A 23,385-nucleotide genomic window follows, 5' to 3' on the forward strand; every position below is an offset into this window, starting at 1 on the left:
AAGATTAAAAAAAAAAAAAAAAGATGCATGGAGAATGTGTCTTTCTTTAGCATATTGGAGTAATTTTGTGAAGCTATGATATGCTGGAACGAAGGCAGCCATTTTGTAATTCCTAGAGCAATAGGCAGAGGTCAAAACCCAAACTCTGAGTAAAGGAGAGAAAGAGAAAAACATGGTTCTCAACAGCACTGTGGAGCCCTTGCTTCACTTGTGGAACCTCCCTTGCTTCCGGATGGTGTGCTCTATGAAATGATAAATGCCTTTTCTGTTTCAATCATTATTAGTGGCCCTTCTTATCCTCGCAGCCCCAAACCTCTTAGCTGGTGTGTTCCAGGCTTGAGAGAGTCCCTAGGAATAGCACTGGGTGTCTTGTGGCAGAGCAAGCTCTATTTTTTCAACTCCTTCTGAGGTGGTGGAGAGTGTAGTTTGGGTCAGCTGCACTTGGAAGCGGGCTGTAGCTAATGGAAGCCTTAGGAATTTGCTCTGCCAGCTCTGACAGGCAGCCTGACCCTACTTCCCTTCTGTGCCAAATTCCTGGTGTCAATTACATCAAAATCTCAGTTTTGGAGCCATTGGTGGTTTTCAGAGCTTTTACTTTCATGGATAGACAGATGCTTGGGGAAGTTTATGTCTGTGAATATGGCCTATAAATCATAGTCTCTTCAGTCATATGAAGGGAATAGAATTTAAAAGCAGACTATTAACAAACAAAAGTCATTTATGCCCTTTGAAAATGAAGCCAGATATGGAGATCTTTTTCTTAGTAATGTAAACTATTTTTATTATTACACGTATTGAGTGTGATGACCCATAGTAGGTGATTAGTAAATATTTAATGAGTGCTTAAATTCTGATAATCAGAGATTCTTCCTTATTCTTAGGCTCTATCCTCCTGCCTCAGAACACAATCTTACAACAGATCTCCTGCCTTCATCCCTGTTCCTGTGTCTCTCTTGGGCTGTTGCTCAGTAACACAGTCATATTCAAGCATGGCTGATCTGGGTTGTCTCATTGCATTGGAACCCTGGCTAACCCCAGGCCAATGTCAGCCCTGCCACTTGTCAATAAACCAACCATGAACCGTGTGTAACCATCCATTGACTACTTCCAGGTTTCACCTGCTCTTGGAAGAGTAGAGATGCCTGGTTCATCAGACACTTGATGAGTTAAGTCCTAGTCTCCTGCCTGCACATCCCTACAGACTCTCTGTTTTATAGCTGGAGAACTCTGCATCCCTGACCTCATGCTTTGTTCACTAGACTGAACTTTTGCTACCAGCAATTGTACCTGTCCTGGATTTTGTTCCTCTCCCCAACCACCCACAAGTGGGCATGGATGATGCCTGCTCCGATCTTCCTGCCTCTCTACTGTAATAACTGGTGGTGCCCTGCAGAAACTCAATATATGCTGGACAAACTCTATTGGATTTGAAAGAAAAACAAACAAATGTAGGGCAGGAATCAAAAACTAACTGAGGCTAATGGGATGATTAGGCATAATGGTGCAGACATAGAGGAAAGAACCATAAGAAAGAGCATTTTTAGGAAGGAGGACAATGAATTCACTTTTAAGAGCTAATGATGAATATGGCATTGGATGATATCAAAATATTGAATGAGGTATGATGTGGTATCAACAGATCAGCACAAAGGCCAGCATCAGGCTGTGGGCACCTATCAGCTTAGGATATCATGTGGACTGGAGGGAGCCGGCAGAACAAGTTCTTAGAAGTTCAGAGGGCTGTTTGGCTTGAGCCAGATTCAGTAAACCCTAGATAAACTTCTCATGTGAACTTCAGCCTCCTTTTTCCCTGCCCCTCTTTCTAAGAGACTGTGTGTATGTGCCAGTGGGTAGCTAACCCTTTTCCACCCCCCTTTCAACCTTTGATTGTCTTTAAAGTTGCCTCCAGACTCCTATTAAAGCATGCCATTGTACTCATCCTTGTACCATTTTTCATGACTTTGTAAGAGCAAGGCCAGCCCTTTTCCCCTTCCGTGTATAAAGACCTCTTTTATCCTCACAAATGAGAGGGTCGACTGCTATGGATTTATGCAAATTCAGTTTTTAACCTGCCAAAGAATAGGGCATAAAGGTTAATTCTTAAGATGTTTTTTTCAGCTTTTGAATTTTGTGTTCCAGGGAGAATGTTTTTTGATTTTTCTTTTTGCCAGATTTGATGTACACATAAAGATGGAGAGCTAATTGTTAGCTGTGGGCATTCAAAGGTGGTGAGGATTTTTATTCCCTCATTTAGAAAGGACACACTTATTGCCTAAGGATTTAACTCTGGATTAGTAGTTTCTGATTCAAATTGAAAATACAATAAATGTCAAATAACCAAATTGGGTGCATTGGGGACCACTCATTAGACAGAGCAGAGAGTTAGCTAGCTAATGAAAAAGCCTCTAGCAGAGGAAGCAAGAATGGCAGATTTCAGTCCCACTTCTGCAAGTACCATGCTGGGGGCTCAGAGTAGGAGACATTGATTTTCCCAGACTCCTTCAGTTCCAGCTCTGATCAAGGAGAAATGCAAATTTGCCTCCACATTTACCTCACAGGTGTGTAGGAGGTCTGCGTGGCAGGAAAGCACCAGCTTGTGTATCTCCCAGCACCTCAGGCTGACTAGGAGCTTTTCTCCTCTTGTTTCAACTTGTTTAGTGGGTCTAAGGTCCTGGGTAGCAGGGCTGTTTGTCATGCAGGGCTGTCCCTTGCCTATTCAGTGGAGACAGACTGCCACCTCAGAATCCCCGGGTCTTGACTCTGCCATGAGATTTGCCAAGTGATGACATGAACACCCACTCAAACATCTGGGAAATGTCTGCCTCGTCAATGTGGCTTGTGATGCATCTCTGCCCCACTCCCTGGCACTCATTTCTTGACTGACCTTGCTCCAATCCCAGAAGTAAGCCTTCTGGCCTCGACTCTGCTGGCAGAGTCAGCCACCTCCTCTAAATGTTCAAAACGCCCCTCTTGGCCAGCATTCTCCTGGATGAGTGGCAAGGAGTAGGAGGAGATCATTCTTAGTGATCTTCTTAAGAATGCATTTGTACCTGGCTTTAGGCCCAGGGTTATCTGCAAGGAATAATGTGTTGGCTGACTGCTACATTTGCAGAGATAAGTTTAATGGATTTCTCAATGTTTTGAGGTATATTCTTTACAGTTAAGATTAACTTCATGAAAACACTTGCTATTCCATGCCTTTAACCATTTAACTATACATAAGTTTTTTCCTACCCTGGAATATAAACCTTTTCTTCACTTCTATTGTCACCTCTAGCTTTTTCGTCAGCACAACCATCTTTCATGCCAAATTGCTGAACAGGTAAAATGTATTAGTTGTGCTAATTTCTTCAACACCTATTCTCATAGTAATCTTGTTCTACTTAAAAATGAAATTATTTTCTCTGAAATTATTTTCTCTGTGCTTTTTTACTAGTCCCATATCATTTTCTCAGCTATAGCCCTTTAAATGTCTTGGGGGCACTTGATGCTATGAATTACCTTGTTTTTAAAAGATGTGTTCAAGGCTCTGTCTCACTAGCCCTGGATTCTCTCCTCATCTCTTCCACTCTTCCTTCTCTCTTTTGTTGATCCCCACTCATCCTGTTGACTCAAGGCTTTGTCCTTGGTCCTGTGTCCATCCTTTCTCAAAATTAATGCTTTCATCAAAATGGTGGTGGCTCTGCATGAATGTTTTAAGCTCTGACCTCTCATATAAAATCTACTCCATACCACTTAACTATCCACTATTCTCTTGGATATCCAGTCTCCTCTCCTGGGTTCTCCATTCTTAGAAACAGACTGATTAGGTTTAAATCCTAGATCTGATCATTTACTCATTATGGGACTCTGGGCAAATTACCTTATATTGCCTCAATTCCCTCAAAATAATTTCAGTTTTAAGTGGAACAAGATGGTGGTGGTGATAATGAAGTCTATTTTTGTGGATTCAATGAGTGATACATACACGAAAAGGGTTTAAAACAGCATTCTGGCACCACAATGTATTCTAAGAAAATGTTGGTATTGTTAGTAGTCGTTATCTATAAATATGCCCTCTCTTTAATTTTTATATATAATAATTATTACTTAATAATGCCCCTATTTTACATCTTTGCTTTTTTCCCACTATTTGAATGAATGACCTTAAAGCTAGAATGTCAGAACTCCTGTGTTGTGTGTTGTATTACTTACTAGGTAACTTCTCAGTTTGGAAAATATTGCTAGTATCAATAAATCACTTCAAAATATTCAATTAGGTATTCAAGGCTGAGTATCAACTGTTCCTCCTTTGATGGTCACCTGTTGTCCTGCTATTCAATATATAAACTTCCACTGCAGTCCAGTCAAGCAACTTCCCTATCCCTGAAGATGCTACAACATTTCTAGCACCTTCAAGGTTATTTAGATGTCAAGCCCTGCCTTGGGGAAGAGAGGTGGACATGAGCCCAATGTATTAGCCATCCTTGATTCTTCTTACAAATGTATCTTAAAGATCTACAGAGTACACTATGAGCTCTATGTTCCTTTTAGAAGAAGAAAATTTGGTTCCAGGTTATATCATGTAGGATGCATTGTCAAATTCACTGAACTACCATTTGTGTGGTAATTATTAAACAACATATGTTTATGGAGCGACAAATGTATTCAAGGTACTGGTTTAATGCTGTGGGGAACTTCAAAGAAGAATATAACAATACAAACTATGTTTTTGACTTGGCATTATTTTCAGCACTGTATTTTGCTAAAAAATACGTTTTCTGAAGAAATATATCTACAAAGTTAAAAGTGTCAAATACTATACAAGAATTATAATTTAAAAAAGCAATCTCTTGCTGCACACTGCCTTGAGTTTTATTATCCATAGGCAACATATTCAGTTCTTGAAGGTGTTTGTTGAGCTGCTTAACTCACTATTTCTAAATAACATTTCTTGGGTTTTTGATTCTTGAAAAATGAGAATTTAGCTTTTCATTACTCACAACCTCTGGTACTTTTTTTGTAGCGATGGGGATTGAACTCAGTGCCTTTCACATGCTAGGCAACTGCTTTACTACTGAGCTATACCCCCAACTTCTCTCTTTCTCTTTTTAAAGATAATTATATCATGTCTTTTGGCAAATATTCAAGATTTATGTTACTGCATTTATATAAACATTGTTCCATTCATTAAGTAGTACATTATGATTACAATCTCTTTCTGGTACAACTTTCTGTTAAATAGTTAATAATTATTTTACTTTTTCCTTAAAAAATACTATGCATTTCTACTTCTAATTTTTTTAAATGATAAATCATTTTCAATGTGGTCAAAAGCATTAAATAATCTCCCAGTTTCATCCTGATCATTCCTCTATTACCAGAAATCTCTCTTTGGAATTTTCAATGCTTACATTTGCATACGGACTGATAGCACTCTGTTTCCTGAAGTCATCATCATAGAAAATTCCTTTATATGCATCTTAAGTTGGATCCCAGGTTTTTCTCTCATTTTATTTATTTATTTATTTAATTTCAGTATTGGGAATCAAACCCAGGGCTTTATGCATGCTTGGTGAATGCTTAACCATTGAGGTACATTGCTAATCCTGGTTTTTGTTGTTGTTGTTATTTTTGAGGACATCCTTTGTTAACTTCCTATGAAGGGGTTCATGAGAATACATTTTTGAGATGTCTTGTTTTAGCTTTAAACATAAGTGATACCTTGGCTGGGTATACAACTCTAAAAATCATTGTTCATAAAAATTTTGAAAGCACTGTTGTACTGCCTTTCAACTTTAAGGGTTGTTACTGGTAATTCCAACAATTTATTTACATCTCTCTTCACTGTTATTTTTTTTTTTAAGCTTGATGACAGTTTAGCCTTCAGAACTTATTTAACTAATTTTGGGGCTGTTTGGAGATAATTGCATGCATTAAGTGTTCTGTTATTAGGAGTCTTTAGCATTATATCTGAGAGGCTCAATTACATCATTGTGTAGAGCACATTTTTAAAAATAAATCATAAAGAAGAACTCTGGGATGGTCATGTACTATTTAGGAGCTATTATTCTCATATGCTGCTTCTTCCTGTCTTGTGTTTGAACCTAATTGACCCTTCTCAATGCAACCTATTTCCTTTTTTGTCACTTTTAGTATAGAGAAAAACCATATAATTTTTTTTACCATTTAAATAATGTATCTGCCTCTCCTAATATCTTTAAACATCTTCATTGGGATATACCTTAAATATATAAATTTACGTATTTAGTTGTACAATTCAGTTCTTAAAAAAAACTACAGAAATTTTCAGCAAGTTCAACAATCTGTTTTGTCATCTTCAAGCTAAACTTTTTATTCTAGCATAAATTTCTACTTCCCTCTTGTTCCTGCATCCCATAACTTATTTTCTCTTTATGGATTCACCTACTCTGACATTTCGTATAGATGGAATCATACAGTATGTAGTCGTTTTGACAGTTTTTTTTACCTTAATATTATTGTTTTTAATATTTATCTATGTTGTAGTGATTATCAGTACTTAATTTCTTTTTGTAGCCAAATGATTCTATATTTTAAGTCCTCCAAAGACAGATCTCTATTTTCATCTTTGTATGCCCAACATTGAGAATAGTACCTAGGAGCTGTAAGTATCTAACACTTGTTTATTGAATAGATCACTAATTCTATTTTCAAATCTATCCCCGCAGTCCTACTTTTAAAACATTTACCTGACCATGGCCAAAATTAACAATACAGTTTTTTGTTTCAAAAAAGTTTGATAAATTTTGAGGCAAAAAATAGAACAATATTCCAAATACAGATTATTTTTAGTTCATCTTCACAGTAGGAATAGCATTCTAGCCACCACCACCTCCTCTATGACTCAGGTCTTCATTAAGGTTCTCTGGTCTATGACTCAAGTGTTTAATCAAGTTCACAGTAACAGATCAGGGTGAGATTGGAGTAAGTAAGCATTTTCTGTTTGGTTTGGAGTCTCTTTACTTTGCTGAAGGAGATGGTCTTCGTCACTAAACTAATAATTTAGTGCTTATGGAACTGCTTTCATTTAGCAGCATAATAATGTTTTTGTTCCCTTTATATCAAAAAGTATTTTGGTCTTTCAATTCTTTTTATTTCTTTGAAATCAAGTGTGATTAGATCAAGTCTGGGCCACTGGCATTTATTCTGGTGCTTTGTCAAGAAGGTCAAATGTTTGTGGGATCTTTTCATTCTATTCTGTCTCTTTGTCCAGTCAACATCTGAGAGGCAGAGGACTGTGCTGAGTCCCAAACTATGCTTTGCTGGATCCCCCCAAACCTTGCCCCTTCAAAAGAAAGCACATATAGCTATGGTTTAGGAAGTTCTCCAACCTCAATATTTAAGGATGATTCAAGAGTTCAGCTTGAGGAAGGCAAAGAATAAATGAATGCGTCAAACTCACCTTTCTGTAATTCTGAAGTATTTAAAGTTCTCACATGTTAACACCAAAACATGTGGAAGGTAGTGGTAAGGTGAGTTAGGAATTGAGTAGATATGAAAATTAAATTTGCACCTATTTGTGAGCCAGAGTGTCCATCTTTGTTTGATACATTTATGGGTTTAAAAACAAAGATTTAAATTTTAAGTAGTTTAACAGCCTCGAATTATTTTTGAACAGCTGGAAATCTTCTGCAGTAACATCAAAGGTGATGTTACTTCTTCATGGCAAGACATCAGGGGGCTTATGTCCCTAGGACTGATGTTAATTCAAAATAATTTTTTTTCTTCTGAACACACACACACACAATTTTTTTAAAATAAATCTTTTTATTGTGAGTTCAAGGGCTATGAAAAATGCCTCTGTAGGATAACTCAAACTCAACAATTCTTACGTTTCTTCCTCAAAAAGATGTGAAGGACAGAGGGGAAAGTTTGCCTATTTTTATCCATGGAACAAGGTCACTAAATATGTTATGCCAGTAAAATCAAAGCCCCATCTTTTAAAAATATTTCTATATAGTATATGAGGTCTTCTTTTTGCTACAATTCAAGAGTGACACGAGTTCTGTAACTATTCTGTAACTATTTTCCTGGTTGGTTATAAGGGTCTGAATTTTGGTTGACATTTCTGAAATAAATATAGCTACTGGAGCACTAGCATTCTGATTTAGAAATCTGACTACATTAGAAGAAAATTAACCTTTTCAAAAAGCCACTGTTCTTAGGAATGATTTTAATCAAATGAGTTTTAAATGTTGTACCTGCATATAGAATTTTTAGAGAGATTGTTAACTCCCCAGTGATCTGCTTTTTGAAGGATGAAAAAAGCATCAAATAAACTGTAGGAAAAGTAACTACGAAAATTGTAAAGAAAATGATAAATGGAGTATGTTCTTTTAACTGAAATAGTTTTTATAGTAACATCAGGTTCAGAAATCAAAGAATTTTAAGTGTTTTGGATAATTTAAAGAAAAATATCAGGTTGTTTTAATATTCAGTAAATTATATGTTTTCTGCTGTAATCCCCCATGACATACCTATTAATTCATTTGTTTCCTATTTGACAAGTACTTATACGATTCTAAACACAAACACTGAGGGCAAGGTTAGGGAGCTCTTAAAAGATAAGTATCAGATCTATTATACACAACAGACTATTAAAATACTGTGCACCTTGCATACATATTAAACATTTGTGTGAAAATTATAGCATACACTATTTTCAGTCTACAGACTCAAGTATATCAGTTGTATTTCTTTCTCTAATTTTTAAATTCTCTCAATTAGCTTAAGGATGTCCAAGTACCAACCTCATCAGTTTATGGAAGATTTTACCTCAGGAATTCTCAGGACCCTTTCTTATCTTGAGTCAGGTCAAGATGTTGGTGTCTGTTACGGATTGAATTGATTCCCCCGAAAAAACATGTTGAAGTCCTCACCTGTAGTACTGTAGAATGTGGCCTTGGCAATAGGCCACTGCAGATGTACTTAGTTAAGATGGAGGTTATAACAGAGTAGTATGAGCCCTTCATCCAATATGATTGGTGTCCTTATCAGAGGAGGGGTGGGACACAGAAAGAAGACAGTCATGTGATGATGGAGAAGAGACCCCAGTGAGGTATCTACAAACAGGACCACCAAAGATTGCCAGTATTGCTGGGAGAAGTAAGGAAGTATCCTCCACTAAAGGATTCAAAGGGAGGCTGACCCTGCCAACACCTTGATTTCAGACTTCTAGGCTCAAGAACTGTGATACAATAGAAGTCTATTTTTCTAAGTCAGTCAGTTTGTGCTATTTAATAAAAGCCTTAGGAGATTAATACAGAGAATAATGCAATGTGTTGGGGTTGGATGGCCAGATGGGTCGTCTCTGGATTCCTGGTCTCATAGATCATGCTGAGGAGGTCACTGTCCCAGTTCATGGGACCTCACAGGCCTGGTAGTTTCTGCTGTTTTTATATCATATTTGGGCCTCTGGTATCTGTAGGAGCAAGAACTCAGCCAATCTCTGCTCTCTGTCTGGAACTTCCAGCAATCACCTGGAAGGTCCCCGTGCTCCTTGGCACACTGCACAGGAGGCCTGTGCTTGCCTTTCCTAACCCAGGGAGAATTTCAAGTACTTTTTGAGGGGTGAGGAGCTCCTTTCTTCTGCCTTCTACTTTTTCACATTACCTTTTTCTTTTCTTAACATTTATGTCTCTTCTTAATTTTCCTCAAGTCTTGGAAATTCTCCTAAGGGACTAGTCTTTTGGAAAACAGTAAGGAAAATGTCTTCCTCTGTTTTCCACCCTGGAGGCAACTAAGCCACAAACAATGAAGGAGAGCCTGATTGGGGTAGATTGAGAAAGGAAAAAGGAGACAATACAAGTAAGAAAATCTTATGAAGTAATCAAACTGATATTTAGTCACAAAATTATTAACAAGGCTACATTAAATTTTCCAAAAAAATTTAAAACTGTTTATCTACTCTCCTTAAGTCCTGAGTATAAATTAAATTTAGCAGATCATGGGCTAAGAAAGTCGTTTTTGAAGCAGGCTTCAGTGATGAGAAACACTAAGGTCTCTCTCTCCAAGATCCCATTTTAGAAAAAATTGTTTTCATGAATAATTGAATCAACCACATATACATGCATTACTGATCACCAGATGATGAATATGTTGATTTTTAGGACAGGAAACACAACCAGAAACAACAAGTGAGAAGCCGGTTACCTTGCCCGTCTAAGTTAGTAATTCCAAATCCAGCCACGAGTCTTTAAGGCTCTTTTTAAAAGTATACACTCAGATTTCCCTCCTGGACATGGCCATCTGGAATAAGACCAGGTGATCTATGGGTTTTCAAAGTTCCTGGGTGCTTTTGGTCAATTTGAAAAAAGCACTTATCTAGAAGAGGAAATGAACGTAGTAATCTGAGCCATGATTGTTAATATGTGTGTAATCCAAATAACACATATACTTAGTGTCTTCTGTAGTCCAAATAACCTCTGCCCTAGCAGCATTAGTTTTAAAAAAGGTTATACTTGTGTATGTCTTGTTTTTCAATCCACAATTAGAATGTAAAAGGAACTCATTAGCTTCTTGCATATAACTCTTTATTACTGTGCCATCAGACTGGTATGAAGTTTTCTTACCCATTTGATAAAAGGAACAACCAAAGACTCTTCTAAGCGACGCCAGAAGTTAGTCAGTTACAAAGACATTTCTAAATATCCTTTAGCAGAATAAAACTAGATGGGTCCTTCTGTATTACTCTATGTCTTGGAGTGCCTATTTAGTCCGTAATTGACACTATCTAGTCTTCTTAACATAATTAGCATTTCTGAAACTAATCATCAAAGTATTCTAAATTAATTATGCTGTTTGCTAATAAAAAGGGCTCATTTTCAATGGAGAACCATTCTTAAAATACCTGCTCCAATGCAAGAATGTCATGTGCTTCAGCAAGTATCCTGGGCATGCACATGAATGTGTGTGTGTGTGTGTGTGTGTGTACAGTGAGGTATGCTTACTGCACTGTCTTTTCATATTCCTGCTAAGCTATCATGCCAATCAGGCACAATGATGCACCAATACAAGGGCAAAACTCGGGTGAATTGCTTCACTGCATGTGCCTTGTAAATTCAGAACAGTTCATCTGGGAGATTTAGGAAGACATAAAACAAAGTCTCTTCAGGTATTAAAATACACTGTGGTTAATTCCATTAAGATAATAATATACATATTCAGAAGAACCTAACAAAAAGACACTGTCTAGTTAATTGTACAACCAAAAAAAGAGTCTTTGTTTGTTTAGGGATTTAAAATACAGAACCCAGTTCAGAGAGCCCAAGTGCTGGTGGAAGGCTTTCAGGAAAGAAAGGAAAGGAATGCTTACCAAGCCAACTGAAGCTTATCACTTCCCCAGAAGTTGTGGTTTTTAGAAATGTTTGTGTAAGAAGCAATAAAACCCCACAGGCTGGTGCCTGTTAAGCTGCGGGCATGTGTTGTCCACACAGCTTGTGGATTGGCTCTGTGTTCCGCTGTGTGGAGGCCAGAGTAACTACTGGGCCCTCAGACCAGCTGCTGGGCTAGCATAATGGTGGCAGGGAATGAGGTTTGACAAAAATATCAGCTTCAACCTCATTGCCACCTTCTTTTCTCTCAGTGCCTGATCCTAGGTGCTGCTGTGTGTCTCTGGGGGCATGTGCTGACTTTTGGAAGACATTGGCAGAATGCTTGGGATAGCTTTACCCTCTCACTCGACTTTTCTTCTCCCCAAGTATTCTGGCTCATTCACTTCTCATTTCTTTGCTTTGTTTTGTTTTTTCTATTTTAACCTAAATCTGTGTCCATTGTTCTTCACCGGTCCTCAGAGGCTCACCTCCTTCTACTCTGATGGAATTCAGCTGTAAACACAGAGCGCTTCAGAAAAATAGTGAGGGCCTTTACCGCAAAATGTCTCTAGAAGTATTTCTGAGAAGATTGCTTAAGACAGACTGTTTGCCACAACCACTGCTCTTGTCCATGTGAGTATTATAAGGAGAAATGGATTCTAGCTGGGTTTGGAGTATATCTAAGTGCTATCATTCAGTTCATTAGCTTATTCTAAAATACTTTGTTAAAAGAAATGAACACTTGCTTTGTAAAAAGATTAATATATTTTAGGCAAATCAATGTCACTCACTCTGGATTTTAACTTATCATTTGTAAATATGAGGCTGGTAGGAAGTGTGAGATAGGTTGACAGCTTTGCGTAGGCTGTGCATTGAACAATTCAAGGGTATACCATTTATTCAGCTGTCTTTGAGTAATGACAAAGTGACTCACCTTTCTACAGGAAATTGAATCTCACAGAAGGAATCTTCCAAAATTAGATTCATGTATGGAGAAAAATATCCTATGAACATCAGGGAAGCTGGTCAGTACTAAAATTATAGTTCTGGGAAGTTATTTTCTCACGTAAGAACTGAATGTTTCATGATTCTCAATTTTCATATATTTTGCTTTTTAAATTTTTTATTGATTTTTTAAAAAAATAAATGACAGTGGAATGCATTACAATTCTTATTACACATATACAGCACAACTTTTCATATCTCTGGTTGTATATAAAGTATGTTGATACCAATTTGTGTCTTTATACATGTACTTTGGATAATGATGTCCATCACATTTCACCATCCTTGCTAATCCCCTGCCCCCTCCTTTTCCTTCCCACCCCTCTGCCCCATCTAGGATTCATCTATTCCTCCCATGCTCCCCCTCCCTATCCCACTATGAGTCAGCCTCCTTATATCAGAGAAAACATTCCACATTTATTTGGGGGGGATTGGCTAACTTCACTTAGCATTATCTTCTCCAAAGCCATCCATTTACCTGCAAATGCCATGATTTTATTCTCTTTTATTGTTGAGTAAAATTCCATTGTGTATATATGTTACATTTTTTAAAAATCCATTCATCCACTGAAGGGCATCTAGGTTGGCTCCACTTTTAGCTATTGAATTTTCACATATTTTCAATGGACTATTTCACCTAATTAGCAAGAGTTGTTTCTTGCCCAAGGCTCCATTCTCAGTCTTAGTAAACACTTTCAACACTTATTTTTCCTTTATGTATTTCCTCTGTATTCTAAAATTACATATTTAGATGTTTTTTACTTGATTTTTCTTTTATCTCCTGATTTTTATTTACTATGAGAGATGGGAATTTAGCTTTCTTAAAACACCCCTACACCTTCTCAGTCCCACCCCATCTTCCTAATGGAATTATATAATCAAATGAAGCTAGGTAGAACTTCATAATTTATATTGTCTTGAATAAGATTTTTAGTCATAATTGAGTCATGTGGCATATCTGTATATTTCTTTTTCTATTCTATTTCTTGTTTATCCTGTTAATAATCATCTGACTTTTGTTTGCTTAGTTATTTATATACATATCCCTAACTCATCCCTAACTCCCACAAAAAGTGAAGACATTTAGTAATAATGCCTGTTTTTATTCTAGTGTAGGCTGGTTACTCTTAAGGTCTGCCACCTATTCTGGGTCAGAAATCTTTTTTTTTTTTTTCTTTCCCCCTTAACATTTTGAAGTGATTGCTCCATTGTTTGCTAGTTTCAGGATGGGTATCAAGTTATCCAATGGTATTCTGATTTGAAGGTCTGTTTAACCTTCTCCTTTTTTTTTTCTTTCATGAGTCCTTTTTAGGACTGATTTACCTTGGGGTGGGTTTCTTTTTGCTTTTTGCATTGGTTTTGTTCCTCATGAGTTCTTCTTTTCACTATTTCTTTGTTTTCTGACTCCCTGGTCCAAAGACTTTCTTCACTATCTAATGCTCTCTGGCTTTACATTCACATTTAGATGTGTTCCTGGAAGTCATGTGTAAGGCAGAAGGTTGGTCAGTTGCTTGACTTTGGAGTAGGAGTTGGAAACTGAGGTACATGGACCAAATCTGTCCCACAGCTTATGTGGCTCTAAGGGTGGTCTTTATGTTACAAACTGTTGAAGGAAAATCACAATAATAATGACATTTTGTGACACCCAAAACTTCTTCAAATTTTTACTCCAGTTAACTCTCTGTAAGAACAGACTGAATGAATTCTAGTAGCTGGAATTCCTACGGGAAGCCAATTCCCTGGCATTCGCCTCCAAGGGCTTGTATTTTTCACTGAGCCCTTTCATAGTCCTGAGATCAACTAGCAGAGAGCCTGAGAAGCAATACAGCCAGACAATTCAGGCACCATTGCCCTCCAGATGCTTCCATCTGAAAGACAGGGCGGTGAGGGGGCTACTCTGGAAAGAGAAATGCAAGTCCTGACTGTCATTGGGCTGCACCAGGATTTGCAAGTTCCACATGGATTAGAATGTGAATAATGATGAATGTGCTCTTTAAGGCTGGGCATATCAGCAGAACTAGAATAGTTAAGTGATCATTATAACAGAGCTTCCAGGGAAGTAGTTTAAAAAGCAAGGCCTGGGATATTGATCTACAAGCTTCTTACAGCCTGAAGAGGATTTCCTCTATAGGGAGGTTCAGACCCCAGCTAATGTAGTGTATTAGTGCTGGCTTCCTGATCAGTGTTCAGGAATCACCAGGGATCTCCCAGAGATTGGGTCTTAGTGCACAGACAAATTGTCAAGTGGTTATCTTCCCATAACCATAATGGGTCTTTTCAGAAGATAAGCGCATGCGCAAGTACTTGCCTGGACTCCAGGAAAAGGCCTTGAACTCTGGCTCTGCCGTGATACTGTGAGGACACCAGGGGAGCAGCACAAGAGGCAGAAAGACACAGTGACACTTGAGAACATGAGCGTGTTTGGCAGCTAAGGTTGCTTATATTTTCCAGATGAGCAGAATCTTTTGAAATGTTGATCCATTCTCATCACTATACTACACAACACGTCCCCAAGGACTTTCATCACAATTGGCACCAACTCCTGACCATGACCTGCATGCTTGGGCCTCTCCTCTCTCTGACCTCCTTCCCTGATGTTCTACCCTTTGCTCACTCTGCTCCACCCGGCTGCCTCCTAGCTGCTCCTAGAACTGGCAGAGCCAGTTTCCTCCTGAGTGTATTTGTTCTTGCCTCTGACTTGCATGTTATTTCCTCAAGTCTTCAGATGACTTAATCCTCACTTCATTCAGGTGTCTTCTTTTATTCTTTCTTTCTTTTTTTAATGAATTTAACCTTTAATTAATTAATTTATTTATTTATTGTGATGCTGAGGATCAAACAAAAGGCCTCTCTGGTGTTAGGCAAGTGCTCTACCACTGAGCCACAAACCCAGGTGTCTTCTTGAATGTCATCCCCTCACAGATTTCCTAAACATCTTCTCTGAAATAGTCCCCACCTGTCACCTCTTGCTCTGAATCTCTCTCCCAGTGAGTTGAGGTTTTGTCTGTGTCATCCCACACCCAGGACCACCTTTCTCCACTCTTTGCACTGCGGAGGATAGTCCCTGTAGATTACATCTCACAGCCTCCTTTGCCAATTGCTCAACCAGAGACTTTTGGTGGGGGATGAGGGAAGGGGAGAAGGGGAGGTGAGAAAATCTAGGAGATTTCTCCCTTTTTTCTCTTTTGGGTGACATGTCCACAAAAGACTACACACCCCATGATTCCAGTATCTGCCTTGACTTGTGGGCTTCAATGATACCATTTCTTTCCTTTATTTTGTAGCCTGAGAAGCAATTGCAAATCTCTGGGCTGCCTTATTTTCACCTGTTTTTCTTTTAAGCTTTTCTAGCATCATTGTAACTGATTCCCCACATTGAATCCTGGACTCCTGTTTATTGGACTCTTGTTTTTCTGGTTGGATCCTGGTTAATCTGTCCTGTCTATATTTTTCCATTGCACTTTTCACTGCCTGTGGTTATATTGTGGCTTCCATGTTTATTTTCCATTTCCTCTGTTAGAATGTAACTTCTGCAAGTACACTGATACCACTGCTTGAGGAGTCTGAGCAGACATTTGAGCCGGAAATGCAGAGCCATGCATTTCATTTCCTGACCATTCTCCAGAGATGCCAAAAGAAGGGCCTTCCTGTGTTCCTCCTGGAGGGCAGTGTGGGATGCCGCAGACATTCAGAAAGGTAAAGCTCCAGGCAAGTGCTATGTGAAAAGCTCTGACTGCCTTAAGAAGCTCCCTAGTGTCTTTCTAGCTTCAGGGAGGGATGTCCAGGTTTTAGTTCCAGGAGCCTTTTGAGAGTAATGAAATTGGACCTATGGAGAGAAAAAGGCCCCTTGAAAGACTTTTGAGCACATCAGGGAAAGGAGCCTGCGTGGAAGGTGGGGGAGGCAGGACTTTGTGCTAAACTGAGCAGGTGGGAGTTCATAGGAAAACAACAATAACTAATGTTGGATGTGTGACAGACTGCCTTGTGCCCTGTCCTCTGTGTTTTAGACTATTAACTCTAATATGAATATATATGAATATCTTAATATATAAAACCATATTAAACTAGACTCAGGCACGGTGGTGCATGCCTGTAATCCCAGCTCCTCGGGAGACTGAGGGTTGCAAATTTGAGGGCAGCCTGGACAGATCCTGTCTCAAAATAAAATTTTAAAAATGGCCTGGGATATATGCTTAGTGGTATATTCTTAGTGCCTAGCATGTGTGAGGCCCTGGATTCAATCCCCCACATTGAAAACAAACAAACAAACAAACAAACAACAACAAAAAAAAAACCCAAACCTGTGTGAAACTATATATTTGAAAATACTAAAACAAACCACATGCTTAATATGTTTTTTGAAAAGTGGGACAATTTAACTTATTCTTTAATTACTGATTTATTTTCAATAGGACAAAGCTGTGATATATTAAACAGGCAAATATTAATCCCAGATACATACAAGAATGTAGAATAAGAAAGTATAATCACTTTTCTAAATATACAAGTGACAGGTGGGAAGGCGGGATGACTTCTAGCCTCCTCACAGAGGGCTGTGTATGTGTAATGTTTGGTAGCCACTTTCATTTCTAAGGGCTATTTATGAACATGCGTCTTGATTTCCAAGTAGAGAAGATTGTTTGGGTAATTTTATGACTTTTATTCTAATTATATTGGATTATGATTATGGAAAACGACCTGTAAAATCTCTTCTTTAAAATCTCTGCTAGGGCATTGGGGGTTGGTATTACATAGTGGATTTTGTACATGAGCCATGGGCACATAGGAAGAAAAAGAATATCATCTATTTGAAGCACTTTACTTAAAATACTGTGAGTTTATTGTATTACTTAATTCATTTTTATAACAATTTTACTTATTTTTTTATCCCACTTTTAAAAATTTGTTCTAATTAGTTATACATGACCGTAGAATGCATTTTTGACACATCATATATAAATGGAGTATAACTTCTCATTCTTCTGGTTGTACGTGATGTAGAATCACACCAGTCATGTAATCATATATGTACATAGGGTAATAATGTCTGATTCATTCTACCATATTTCCTACCCTCAGACCTTGTTCCCTCCCTTCACTCCCCTCTACCTAATCCAGAGTACCTCTATTTTCTCCTAGCCCTACTATTGTGAATTAGCCTCCACATATCAGAGAAAACATTTGGCCTTTGGCTTTTTGGGTTTGGCTTATATCACTTAACATGATATTCTTCAGCTTCATCCATTTATGGGTAAATACCATAATTTAATTCTTATTTAAGGCTGAGTAATATTCCATTGTGAATATATACCACAATTTCATTATCCATTCATCTGTTGAAGGGTATCTAGGTTGGTTCCACAGTGTGGCTGTTGTGAATTGAACTGCTATAAACATTGTGTGGCTGTTTCACTGTAATATGCTGATTTTAAGTCCTTTGGGTATATATAAACCAAAGAGTGGGATAACTGGGTCAAATGGTTGTTTCATTCCAAGTTTTCTGAGGAATCATCATGCTGCTTTCCATAATGGTCGCATCAATTTGCAGTCCCACCAGCAATGTATGAACGTACCTTTTTCCCCACAACCTTGCCAACACTTATTGTTGCTTGTATTCTTGATAATTGCCATCTGATCAGAGTGAGATGAAATCTTAGTTTTGATTTGCATTTCTCTAATTGCTAGTGATGCTGAACATTTTTTCATATATTTGTTGATTGATTGTATTTCTTCTGTGAAGTATCAGTTCAGTTCCATAGTCCATTTATTGATTGGGCTATTTATTTATTTATTTGTTTATTTTGTGTTGCATTTTTTGAGTTCTTCATACATCCTGGAGATTAATACTCTACCTGAGGTGTGTGGTAGAGATATTCTTCCATTCTGTAGGCTCTCTCTTCATGTTATAGAAAATTGTTTCCTTTGCTGAGGAGAAGCTTTTTAGTTTGAATTCATCTCATTTATTGATTCTTGATTTTACTTCTTGCACTTTAGGAGTCTTGTTAAGGAAAACTCCTGACATGCTGAAGAGTTGGGCCTACTTTTTTTCTATTAGGCACAGGAACTCTGTTCTAGTGCCTAAGTCTTTGATCTACTTTGAGTTGAGTTTTGTGCAGGGTGAGAGATAGTGGCTTAATTTGATATTGTTACATATGGTTTCCAGTTTTCTCAGCACCATTTGTTGAAGAGACTGTCTTTTCTCTGATGAATGTTTTTGGCACCTTTGTCTACCGTGCGATAACTGTATTTATGTGGGTTTGTCTCTGTGTCTTCTATTCTGTACCATTGGTCTATGGGTCTGTTTTGGTGCCAGAATCATGCTGTTTTTGATACTAAGATTCTGTCGTATAGTTTAAGGTCTGGTATTGTGATGCTTCCTGCTTCACTTTTCTTGCTGAGGATTGATATTAATAGTTGCTTTGCTGTTATTTTTATTAATGATTAACTAGTGTAATTTCATCCTTGTTTTCAGCCCTTTAAAAAAATTCCTTTATTGAGTTGGGGATGTAGTTCAGTGGTAGATCATTTGCCTATATGTATAGGCCCTGGGTTCAAATCCCAGCACCAAAAACAAACCAAAAATTCCATTATTGAAAATGTTCTTTGTATAAATAACATAGTTCAGACAGTTTGATTTAATACCAAATTACTAGTGCTTGTCTTTAAACAGAAAAAAAAAAACTGGTCACATTTGGCATTACAATTGATATGTTTGGTTTTATTCCATTTATTTTAGTTAATGTTTACAGTTTAATTTGTTAGGCCCTTATTTCTTCTTCTTTTTATAAGTTTGGTGAACATACTTTTCATTTGCAAATTGTCTTGAATATTTCTATTTTATTATTTGTTGTTGACATTCTTAACCCTTTGACCAAAGACACATGTTTCGACTGCATTTATCTTCTGTTTGGAATTTTTCAAAAACCCAAAACTTTTGGTCAGTTCCAGAGTGAACGATGAGCCTCAAGAGGTGATATTTTTACTTCCCACTAATAAAATTTGGGGGCCTTGAGCCATTAATGGGTAAAAGTAGGTAAAGTATCCAAGACCAGGAAAACACAACCAAGTGACTGCTTCTCATTGGGTATCTACACAGGGCTCACCAGGTAAGCCACAGAGATCAGAAAGTGTGAATAGGAGGCATCTGCTGTCAAGGCAGCCCTTAATGTGATGTGACAGAACCACTCTCTCCAGGTCTTCCAGGGTCTGTTTATGAGAGAGCATTTGGTTCAGTATGGCCAGGAGGTCAGAGAAATGCTCATGAGTTTGGGGCTGGGAAATAGAGATTAGTCCCTACCTCTGTGGGCAGGTCCCTAGTAGACCCTAGTAGAAAAAATGAACATAATTTAACACAAATAATTTAGCAATTAAACCTGCTACTCAATCCAAATGCTCTGTAGTTAAATCCTCTTGCTCCTTCAATTAAACTTGACAGTAATGAACTTAGAATCCTAAAACGGCACCAGTATCCATGGAAATAATAATAAATGATTAAATTAGGGAATCTAATCGTTATCTGTTCATGAAGCCGTGCTGTATTTTCTTCACGTCTTTGAGAACAGCACCTCCCCCTACACCTCAAGCCTTTGTGAATGTGGATTTCATGTCTCAGGACCCTCACTTTTTTCTAATGGGGGTCTGAGTGGAGGCTGCCAACCATGGAGCCCACCTCCCTGGCTTCTTTTTTTCTCATTCTACTTCTTTCTCCTATTCTATTATTTTCAATTTACCTTAGAAAATTCACCTTGCCAGCTTTCAACATATTTAAAGTGTATAATTTTGTTTTAAAATTTTGATCAAGATTCATGTTTTCCAGAAAGAATTTCATGATAAATTTTAACTCATTTTAAAATGTTGGCTTTGTCACCTTCTCCTCCCCTCCACTAACAATCTCTTGCCACCATGACAATAAGCTCTTTAAGATCACAAAAAATGTGTCTTTTGCTTGGTTTGCTCTTTCTTTTTCTAGAGTAACTATATGTGGCTTTAGATACTTTAGAAATGTTTGTTTAATTTCTGACTACACCAGAATTATAGAATTATGCAAATATAAAAATGAAATAAATCTCTAAGACACCAGTAGAACAGCATTGAAAATTATTTTAGGAAGAGCCATTGAAATATCAATGGATAAGAATCGCCATTTGGGGAACTATAAAGGATGAGTGAAGCAGAATTCTAGAATTAAATGATGTTTATTGCAAATGATGAAAGAACCAATAGCAATAGCACTGGGTGGAGGCTGTGAATACATTCACAAAGAGGCAACCACACTGAGGCTTTGTAAACACACGAAGAAATATCCACAACCACAAGCCCAGTAAGAGAAAAAACTAAAACACTTCTTATCAGCAAAGGAAACAATCAATACTATGAAAAGAGAACCTACAGAATGGGAGAAAATCTTTACCACACACACCTTAGATAGAACACCAATCTCCAGGATATATAAAAGAACTCAAAAAACTCAACACCAAAAACCATATAACCCAATCAATAAATGGGCTAAAGAACTGAACAGATATTTCACGGAAGACAAAATATAATTGATCAACAAACATGAAAAAAAAATGTTCAGTTTCTCTAGCAATTAGGGAAGTGCAAATCAAAACTACTCAGATTTCATCTCACTCTGGTCAGAATGGCAATACAAGCAACAATAAGTATTGGTGAGGTTGCAGGGGAAAAAGTTACACTCACACATTGCTGATGGGACTGCAAATTGGTGCAACTTTTATGGAAAGCAGCAAGGAGATTCCTCAGAAAACCTGGAATCTAACCATCATTTGACCCAGCTCCTTGGTTTATACTCAAAGGAATTTAAATCAGCATACTACAGTAAAATAGCCACATCAATGTTTATAGCAGCTCAATTCACAATGGGCATACTGTGGAACCAACCTAGATGCCCTTCAACAGATGAATGGATAAAGAAATTATGGTGTATATATAAATAATGGAATATTACTTATCCTTAAATAAAAATGAAATTATGGCATTTGCAGGTAAATGGATGGAGTTAGAGAATATCATGCTAAGTGAAATAAGCTAATCCAAAAAACCAAAGGCCAAATGTTTTCTCTGATAAGCAGATGCTGATCCATAATGGGGTGGGAGAGGTAGGGAAGAATGGAAGAACTTTGGATTGGGCAGAGGAGAGTGAGGGGAGGGGAGGAAGTATGGGGATGGGAAGGATGGTGTAATGATATGGACATTATTATCCTGTATACATATATGATTACACTACCAGTGTGACTCTGCACCATATACAGCAGAAGAATGAGAAATTGTGCTCCATTTGTGTACAATGTGTCAAAATATATTCTACTGTTGTGTATAACTAATTAGAACGAACTTTAAAAAATTTAAAAAAGAAAAAAAAAAAAAAACCTGAGAGGCACTTCTGATTCTGGCCAAGATAGCATAAGAGCACCAGGTTTAATCATCTACCTAAACAAAGTAAAAAACTAGACAAAATATATAAACAAGGGTTTTCAGCCATTGGACAACAAGCAGCCCAGTTATGGATACCTGAAAAAAATACGAACAAAACTGAAAACAATATGTCAAGAGCTTTGTAATGTTTTGAACAACTAATAATAATAAAATTTTTTTAAATCCATCAAAAAAAAAAAACCCTGAAAACAACATAAAAACAAACACATTAAAAAGAAAAAAACAAAAGAAAGACATTTAATTGCACTAGTTTACTAGTTTACTGTGCTGATGGTTTTCTGGTTTCTAGTGTGGAAGAGGGAACCCAGCAGAGTTAGGCTGTCTTATGAAGAGAGGAAGACAGTTTGGAGTTCAGGGAGACAAGGGCTAGAATTTGTGGAGCTAATCCTGGAGAGGAGAGACTGGCTCAGACAGGTTCTGATGACATGCAAGGGGTTCCTGGAGTCTCACTGATTATTAATCTACACATGGGTGAGAAGAAACTACCTGAGGCCGAGTTAAAACCCCTGGAAATCAGTAGGCAGAAAATTTCCAGGATCTTACACAGGGCTGAGAATAGTTTGTGTTCACACTAGGCTCAACAGAAAGACCCTGTGTGGGGGCACTGAGGAGAATCCTAAGAAGTAGGGTGAAACTGGTCCTGAAGTGTGGTCAGATCTATCTACAAAATTTAAAAGCAGGCATTTCCATTATCCCACCAACCTCAAATTACTAAATTGTATATAAAAAACATAATTCAACATTATTTAAAGAAATACAAGAAAGACAACAATAACAACAACAAAAAAATGTTCCCCCAAACCAATAGACATGCAAAAAGTTTTAAACATATGATCCATAACCAGAAAAAAATCAATACAAACATACAGACACAATGATAGAATTAGAACATAAGAATGTTAAAAGAACAATCATAAATATATTTCACAGGTTTAACAAAACTTGGGAATTTGGACATTGTGAGGAGAGAAATGGAAAACATAATAAATAAATAGATGTTACTTGTATAACGTTTTCAAATAAATAGAAATTCAGTGTCTGAAATGAAAAACGTACTGGATGGGGTTAGCATCAAATTGGCCAGTGTAGAATAAATAATCAGCAAACTTGAAGACAGTCATAGGAACTATATAAAATAAAGCACACAGAGGAAGAAAATACTGAAAAAAATAATCCAATCATTAGTGACCAACAGGGCATTATCAAATTGGAGTCTCAGAAAAAAGGAAATAGGAACAGAAAAATTATTGGTAGGAATAATGATCAAAACTCCTCCAAATTTGACGAATACATATATATAAACCAAGAGGCTCAATGAATTCAGCAAATAAATCATAAATAAAACCAGGACAAGGCACACTCTAATCAAATCATTGAAAACCACTGACAAAGGAAAAAAAAAGAGACTTAAAAACAGAGAATATAAACATATTATGTACAGAGAAACAAAGTGGGGAATGATAGAAGAATTCTTATTGTGTAGGAAACTAGAAGAGAGTTTAGAAGTCTTTAAAATGCCAAAAGAAAAACAGCTGCCAACTAGAATTTCTTTTTAACCAGTCAAATGAAAAGTCAAAAAAAAAAAAAAAAA

General features: G+C 37.3%; 1 long non-coding RNA gene across 1 annotated transcript in view; it reads left to right on the top strand.

The window, feature by feature from the left end:
* The first annotated feature begins 15,864 nt into the window (after positions 1–15,864).
* The window catches only part of LOC125619414, a 55,139-nt gene continuing 47,618 nt past the window's right edge, over positions 15,865–23,385 (top strand). The window contains exon 1 of the long non-coding RNA XR_007350949.1: positions 15,865–16,034. This is a non-coding gene — a long non-coding RNA (uncharacterized LOC125619414). The remainder of the gene's footprint in view (positions 16,035–23,385) is intronic.

Source organism: Marmota marmota, unplaced genomic scaffold (genome assembly GCF_001458135.2).
Source record: "Marmota marmota marmota unplaced genomic scaffold, marMar, whole genome shotgun sequence".
Lineage (NCBI taxonomy): Eukaryota > Metazoa > Chordata > Mammalia > Rodentia > Sciuridae > Marmota > Marmota marmota.